Raw genomic sequence first — 8,365 nt, 5'->3', positions numbered from 1 at the left:
AAGTGCGGATAGTCGCACCTTGCGACTCAAGGCATCAGCGGTGAGATTAGCAGCTCCCGGATGGTACTTAATCTCGCAATCATAGTCCTTAAGCAAGTCCATCCAACGTCTCTGCCTCATGTTCAACTCCGCCTGAGTGAACAAATACTTGAGACTCTTATGGTCGGTGAAGATCTCAAATTTCTCGCCATACAGATAATGACGCCAGATCTTCAAAGCGAACACAATGGCTGCTAACTCCAAATCATGGACTGGGTAGTTGTCCTCATGAAGCTTCAGCTGTCTAGAAGCGTATGCGATCACATGCCCATTCTGAGTCAGGACACAACCTAACCCCTGAAGAGAAGCATCCGTGTAAACTACATACCCTCCAGATCCTGACGGTAATGCTAACACCGGCGCAGAAGTCAATCGCCGTCGAAGCTCACGGAAATTCTCCTCACACTCGGAGGACCACTCAAAATCCACACCCTTGCGGGTAAGCTGCATCAACGGTCGAGCTAACTGAGAGAAGTTCAGAATGAAGCGACGATAATACCCTGCTAGACCCAGAAAACTACGGATCTCAGCAACTGTCGTCGGACGCAACCAATTAAGTACCGCTTCAATCTTGCTTGGATCAACAGAAATCCCCTCCCTAGATATGATATGGCCAAGAAAGACCACTCTATCCATCCAGAACTCACACTTGCTCAGCTTGGCGTATAACTGCTCATCTCGAAGAGTCTGTAGTACCAACCGCAAGTGAGAAACATGCTCTTCCGTATTACGCGAATAAACCAAGATGTCGTCAATGAAGACCACGACAAACTTGTCCAAGTACTCCCTGAAGACATGGTTCATCAGATCCATGAATATAGCCGGCGCATTAGTCAAACCAAATGGCATCACTAGGAACTCGTAATGCCCATAGCGAGTACGGAATGCAGTCTTGGCTACGTCCTGATCACGGACTCTCAACTGATGATACCCAGATCTCAAGTCAATCTTGGAGTAAATAGAAGTACCCTGCAGCTGATCAAACAAGTCATCAATACGAGGCAACGGATACTTGTTCTTCACAGTAACTCGATTCAGCTGCCTATAGTCAATGCACAGCCGCATCGACCCATCCTTCTTCTTTACGAAGAGAACAGGAGCTCCCCAAGGAGATACACTAGGACGAATGTACCCCTTGTCCAAAAGATCCTGTAGCTGATTCTTTAACTCACGCATCTCTGACGGAGCCAGACGATACGGTGCTCTAGAAATAGGCGAAGTACCCGGCATCAACTCTATGCCAAACTCGACTTCCCTAGCAGGAGGAAAACCCGGAATCTCATCAGGAAACACATCTGGAAATTCATCCACAACAGGAATGCTCTCTATCCCAATACTCTCAGCGGACAAATCAACTGCATAGATAAGGTAGCCTTCCCCGCCAGACTCCAGAGCTCGACAGGCTCTCAAAGCTGATACCAAAGGCATCGGGGGTCGCGCTCCCTCACCATAGAAAAACCAACTCTCACTCCCTTCCGGATGAAAGCGTACTAATCTCTGATAGCAGTCCACTGAAGCTCGATAGGTAGTCAGCACATATATTCCCAGAATGCAATCAAAGTCGTCCATCGCCAGGACCATGAGATTTGCTAACAGAACGTTCCCTTCGAACTCTAAAGGGAAACCCATCACTAGACGCTTAGCCAAAGCAGATTGGCCCGTCGGGGTAGAAACAGACATCACTACGTCTAGTGCAATGCATGGTAACTTATGCCTCTTAACAAAACGTGCAGAAATGAAGGAATGAGATGCACCAGTGTCAATAAGTACAAGAGCAGGTATACCATAAAGCATAAATGTACCTGCGATGACTTTCTCATTCTCCTCCACAGCCTGATCATGTCTCAGGGCAAACACCTGGCCAGAAGCTCGTGGCCTCAAATGAGAACTCCCAGCAGACTGTCCCTGCGACCTCTGCTGTACGGTAGCCTGAGAACCCGATCCTGAACCAGAACCAGAACCACCTCCCCCAGACATTGGACAATCTCTCCGGATATGACCAGTCTCTCCACAACGGAAACAAGCTCCAGAAGCTCTGCGGCACTTGTCGGATGGATGGTTCTTCCCACAGTGATCACACTTGTCCTTCTTACCGAAACGGACAACACCTCCAGAACCAGAGGAAGAAGTAGACCCGGACTTCTTGAATGACTGGGCACGGGGGGCCAAAGAACTAGCAGGTCTCGACTGAGAGAAAGACCTGTTCCGCCGAATGCTGTCCTTCGCCTGGTGACAACGGCTCACCAGACCCTCGTAGGACATGTCATCACCAACCGCCACACGGTCATGGATCTCAGGGTTAAGGCCCTGAAGGAACAGATTATACTTCATCTCTGAGCTATCAACAATCTCGGGGCAATAGGATAGCAGATCAAAGAACCTCTGCTGATACTCATCGATAGACATAGTTCCCTGTCGCAAACTCAGTAGCTCGCCTGCCTTCGACTGTCGGAGTGCAGGAGGAAAATACCGCTTTTGGAAAGCTGTGCGAAACTCGGCCCAGGTGGCCACTCCTCTCGCCGCAACAAAAGGTGCAGAAGTAAACCTCCACCACCTGCGCGCACGCCCATCCAGAAGATAGCCAAGGGTCTCCACCTTCTGCTCATCAGTGCATTGGAAAGTCTGAAAAGTCGTCTCCATGCGGTCTAACCAGTTCTCCGCATCCTCCGGAGACTCACCTCCAACTAAGGGCTTAGGACCCATAGCTAAGAATCGGCGCACAGTGAAACGCTCGTCGTCATGGTGACGATGACGCCGTTCTCGACGAGGCTCCCGGTCGGCATCACCCCAATGCCCACCAACACTACCATAAGAACTCTGGTCGTCACGATTTGACATCTACAAAAATACCTCAAGATGAGACTAAATCCCAAGAAATCTTTTGCATGCTCTGATACCATAAATGTAGTGACCCTTACCCGGATCACCTACTAAACAGAACTTATGCATGCAATTAACTTAATTAAACAGATATAAGAATAAAACTACGGAATCCAATAACATTATACAATCCCAAGTAAAGGAATCTGTAATTATCCAATAATATACAACCAAATCGAATAGCTGTATAAACCCAAACAACAGTAATAAAACCTAGACGAAGCTCCAGCTGGCCAACCACTGACTAGCCCCTCCTGGTTCCACCCTCCTCGTCCAATCGCAAACCTATCCCATGGAATAGGGTGTCCAGAAAATACAGAGTACGAGACGTGAGCATAAAACGCTCAGTGCGAGAGTATGAGTATACATGCATGCAAAGTGAACTCCCTATAGACTCGAGGTCAAAGATCAGATAACAGAGACAGACCGGGCCCTGGTATGTAGCACGCTGTGCCGTCGCTTCAGGAGGTGGCTCCCATACCGAGATAACCGTGGAAACACCGGACCCAAATCGATGGAAGTCCATCCACTAACAGGATAGGGTACAACCCTACTAACAGACATCTCGAAGGAGATACAGCAAGATGCAAATGAATGCAGCATAATATCATGGCATATAAATCATGCAGTCACATAATACATGCATACTCAGTCAGGATATCTCGAACAGTACTTTCGTACCTCAAATACCAGGTAGGCACTACCAGCTCTAAGTCCAAGCCTAAAGTCCGCCTTCGTCCGTCGTTAGCCCTTTGATGTCGATGCCTCCAGAACTTGGGCACAACTCCGCTACGACTATCGAACGCCTCTCCGACCTCCGGACCAAGCCTAAGAAGACTAGAACAGCTCGAATATGACTAGAAATAGAGAGGAAATCCGGAATTGGCAAGGAGAAATGAAATCTCGGCCTTCTATTTATAGACAACGAACGGAGCCTCCGATCCTTGATCGGAATGTTCGAACCTCGATCGGAACGTCCGATCCTGCCATCGGAGCTTCCGAAGATCCTGATCTGCCACGTGTCAAAATATCACTTGATGACTCCGGATAGGGGTGATCGGAGCCTCCGGTCCTGATCGGAGCTTCCGATCCAGCCACACGTCATGGATGACGTAATATCATCGGTGCCTCCGATCCCGATCGGAGCTTCCGATCCCGATCGGAGCTTCCGATCCCGATCGGAGCTTCGGAGCTTCCGATCCGTCCAATCCCCAATTTATTTAATTAGCATTAATCCTTTAATTACTCAATTAGGGTTCGGGCTACTACACGATTGTTCTCGATTCAATAATATTTATCTCATCCCCGCGTACTAGTTGTGCTCGATCTCATACTCAAATGTTCTGAAATATAAGTGGAATTAGAGTAAGTGATATTACTCAAATATAAGAAAGCATCATATTAAACAAGTTATGAGTTTGGAATTTTGGAAAATATACCCTTATTGTGTACATTGGGTGGCAATGGACATCGACAAATGGTGCTCTCATTGGGTAATGATCAATGTCTTCCTCCTACATCTTAGACAATAGTGTGGCAAGACACATTACTAGACAAACACTCGGGTGGTGGTTCTACCAATCTCTAGGGATTGAAAACTCCTCTACACTTGTGTGATGCAGTGTTTTATAGGATCTTGGTGCTTGCTAACATGGGCATGACTTCTTGTTCCCCAAATCAAATAGATTATTCTGTATAATTTTGAGATTGTTCCTAATACATGACATTTTGATCCAAAACCACTTTCACTAGGAGAGTGTGATCCTCATGGCCCACAACGTGTGTCCTACTATTGGAACAGATTGTTCTCGATTCAATAATATTTATCCCATCCCTGCGTACTAGTTGTGTTCGATCTCATACTCAAATGTTTTGAAATATAAATGGAATTAGAGTAAGTGATATTAGTCAAATATGAGAAAGCATTATATTAAAATAGTTAGGAGTTTGGAATTTTGGAAAATATACCCTTATTGTGTACATTGGGTGGCAATGGACATCCACAAATGGTGCTATCATTGGGTAATGATCAATGTCTTCCTTCTACACCTTAGACAATAGTGGGGCAAGACACATTACTAGAAAAACACTCGGATGATGGTTCTACCAATCTCTAGGGATTGAAAACTCCTCTCCACTTGTGTGATGCAGTGTTTTATAGGATCTTGGTGCTTGCTAACATGGGCATGACTTCTTGTTCCCCAAATCAAATAGATTATTCTGTATAATTATGAGATTGTTCCTAATACATGGCATTTTTATCCAAAGCCACTTTCACTAGGAGAGTGTGATCCTCATGGCCCACAACGTATGTCCTACAATCTGAACAGATTGTTATTGATTTAATAATATTTATCTCATCCATGCGTACTAGTTGTGCTTGATCTCACACTCAAATGTACTGAAATATGAGTGGAATTACAGTAAGTGATATTAGTCAAATTTTTGTAGTAGATGAGAAAAAATATACCCCTATTGTATTCTATCACTGCGTACGTCTTACAAATTTAGTTGAAGTACATGAATCACGCAAATCAAGAGATTATTCCAATGAGTAAAGAGATTATTCTTAATCTGCGATAATTTCTTCCTGAATTGAATTGTACAAAATATGAGGCAACTCGAAATTGTTTCATCCCAAATGGAGTTATACCTATTAAAATAAATTGACTTACGTACTACTGTATTTCCACCAATCACAAAAGCTTACAAATACAGTTAATCAAAGTTGTTTTTGAGCAATTCCCTTTCATGAGATAACATACTTGCAGCCAGTCGAGCACGGTATGTGTCCATCTTTACTGTATTCTAATATTCCAACATCTCAGCCGAGTCACGGGCTAGACACTCTACCCACATGCATGCAAAAACACCACAATCAAGTGATACACCTTGATGACGTGTACGTTCTCTCAACACAGTAGTTTCATGGATGATGAACATTGAACGATGCTTAACCCAACCAAACAAAAAGCGTGCTTTCATAGAAAAACATTATTAAAAGAATCATTCAGACAATTGACATAACATGATATAACAAAGGCTCACCAAAATTCTACATGCCCCTAAGCTGAAAGAATCAGGAAGTAAATTCCACATTTTGAATATCCCTTCTTTTGCGTGAAATACTAGCAGAAACCAATGCACTCAGCTATTAATTGGGAAAATGAGGTATTTGCATCTCTTGAACAAATCTCCGTTAATTTTCTGCAAACAATGCTTAGATGCAGCAGAGAGTCCCGCAAATAAAGAGTCGTACTCATTGTTCTGGGCCTTCATTTTTTTGCCGACTCTTTTGAGGAGATTGAACACTTATCTCTACGTTAAACAGCAGAAAATAACATGAAAAACCAAAAACCTAACTCAAATGTACACTAAATCATCGATCACGCTTTTACATTTCTACTAACCTGCGCCAAAGTGTCCATGCAAAATATTTCACTTTCATTATCCACACTGTATTTTTCCATCATGTGAATTTGAACATTGATAATTTCATGGCAAACAAGCTCACCAAACAAGAAACCACAAAACACGAACCCTGACAAATGGACAATTTCATCTTGCCAAACCTTGACACTACAAAAATAGATGAATTCTATTGTATTAAACATGATCCTTAAAAAGTGATAAGAAAACAGAGCGAGCTTTGAGTGAGAAATTCATACGCTATGTCATCCCTCGAAAGATAATCCGTCAAAAACTTTTTTCTCTTCGGTAGTGGCTTCTTCATGTCCACAGAAATCTGTTCTACCTTGATATTGATAGTCCACTTCTTACTCAAACCATTATTTGGTTCAAGCTTCTCAACATCAATTACTTTTCCTCGCTACGTCAGAATATACAAACATGGTCAACATTAGTAAAACGAAGTAAAATATAGGACTTCAAATCAAATAACCAAGGTAAAAGTTGGTTCCCATCAATTCAAACCTTTTTCCTGCCTTTCCTCTTTGGTGTGGTACTGGGTGGATTCACAAACATTGTTGGCTTTCTTTTCTTTACCCGATCACCCCTCGTTCGGACATTATCGACGATAGAAGATTGGAAATTAGTGATTTTCGCAACTTTCTCAAAATTTTCATCACTCTAATCCACCCCACCACTTTTTTCCGAAGTATATTCACCAGTATCCCTTTCAAACACATTGGTTAATGTAGTCGTTAATATATCAACCTCGGAAATATTATTTTCCTTAACCACTTTCGTTACAAGATTATCCAACAATTGATCAATCTCATTCAGATCCTCAGTACAAGAATTATGTCCTTCGGCTTCGGTACTTTTCGTTCTCATGTGACCACTTTTTGCATTCCCCCCCCTCAAGCTCAACACCAACAACACCTTTTCCATCTCCCAAGTCATCAACACCTATAACTTTTTTAATCTCAAAATCGGCACCAGCCACACCACTTTCTGTATTTTTTTTCCTTCAACGAGTAATCAACAAAATTTTTGACAGACACATCAACAAAATCAAATAAATTACCACCTAGGTCATGTCTCAGACTCAACTCCTCTTCCTCATCGGTCTCATTGTGTAAGGTCCGGGATTATTTGGTTTAATCCGGGATTATTTAATTTTAATCCGAGAATATATAATTTGAGAATTTTTGAGTTTAGATTTAAATTCTAATATTCTTAAATTATTTAGGATGGAAATTGAATTAAAAGATTTCATACGGACTGAATTGAAAATAGTAAAGTTTTGAGGGGCCAAAATGCAATTTCTTGGAATAAGTGGATGACACATGTCTTGTATTTGTGTTTGTACGTGTATATCATCTTCTTTGGATGATTCAGCAGCAACACCACCGATTCCTTCTTCATTTCATCTCCCAAGTTATTTCTTCATCTTCAATAATCTTGTGTATCTCAAGATCCGTCCAACCGATTTCAGATTCGGATACAGTTTTGGAATCCTTGCAAGAAGGGCTTCGTTTTGATGTAAGAATCTCTTTGTTTCAGCTAGTTTCGCAATTATGTTGGTAGGGATCAGATTTGGAACATGAATATGTGTTCTTGGTGTTATGTATATTTTATCTTCGAAGTCGAATTGAAGAACGAGTGTCCTCGGCATTTTATACGAATTTCTGAAGCTATTCTCGAAATTGTAACTTTTGATATTGTTGGTTATTTATGAACTCTTGCTGATATGATTATGTTGTGAGCTGATATGATGGTTAGACTTGTTATAGATGAGGTTACGGTTATCGATTTTCAGCCGTTACGTCGTCGATTCAAACATGGCTAGACTTGTGATAGTGTGATTGAGCTGTGTTTTATGTGAGTTCTTGCTGATGTTCTCCAGCTATATATGTGCTATGGTTTCAAATTGAAAACAGGGGATGTCACACTCGAGAAGTTTCAGCTTCGAACCGGGAGTAGTTGGTCAAGGTTTGTGAGTTCTACACCTTGTGGTTTATCTTGTGTTGGGCTGAGTTTG

Source organism: Henckelia pumila, chromosome 4 (genome assembly GCF_033568475.1).
Source record: "Henckelia pumila isolate YLH828 chromosome 4, ASM3356847v2, whole genome shotgun sequence".
In the NCBI taxonomy this organism is placed as follows: domain Eukaryota; kingdom Viridiplantae; phylum Streptophyta; class Magnoliopsida; order Lamiales; family Gesneriaceae; genus Henckelia; species Henckelia pumila.
The sequence above is the reverse complement of the archived record's forward strand: the minus strand, read 5'-3'. Positions refer to the sequence as shown.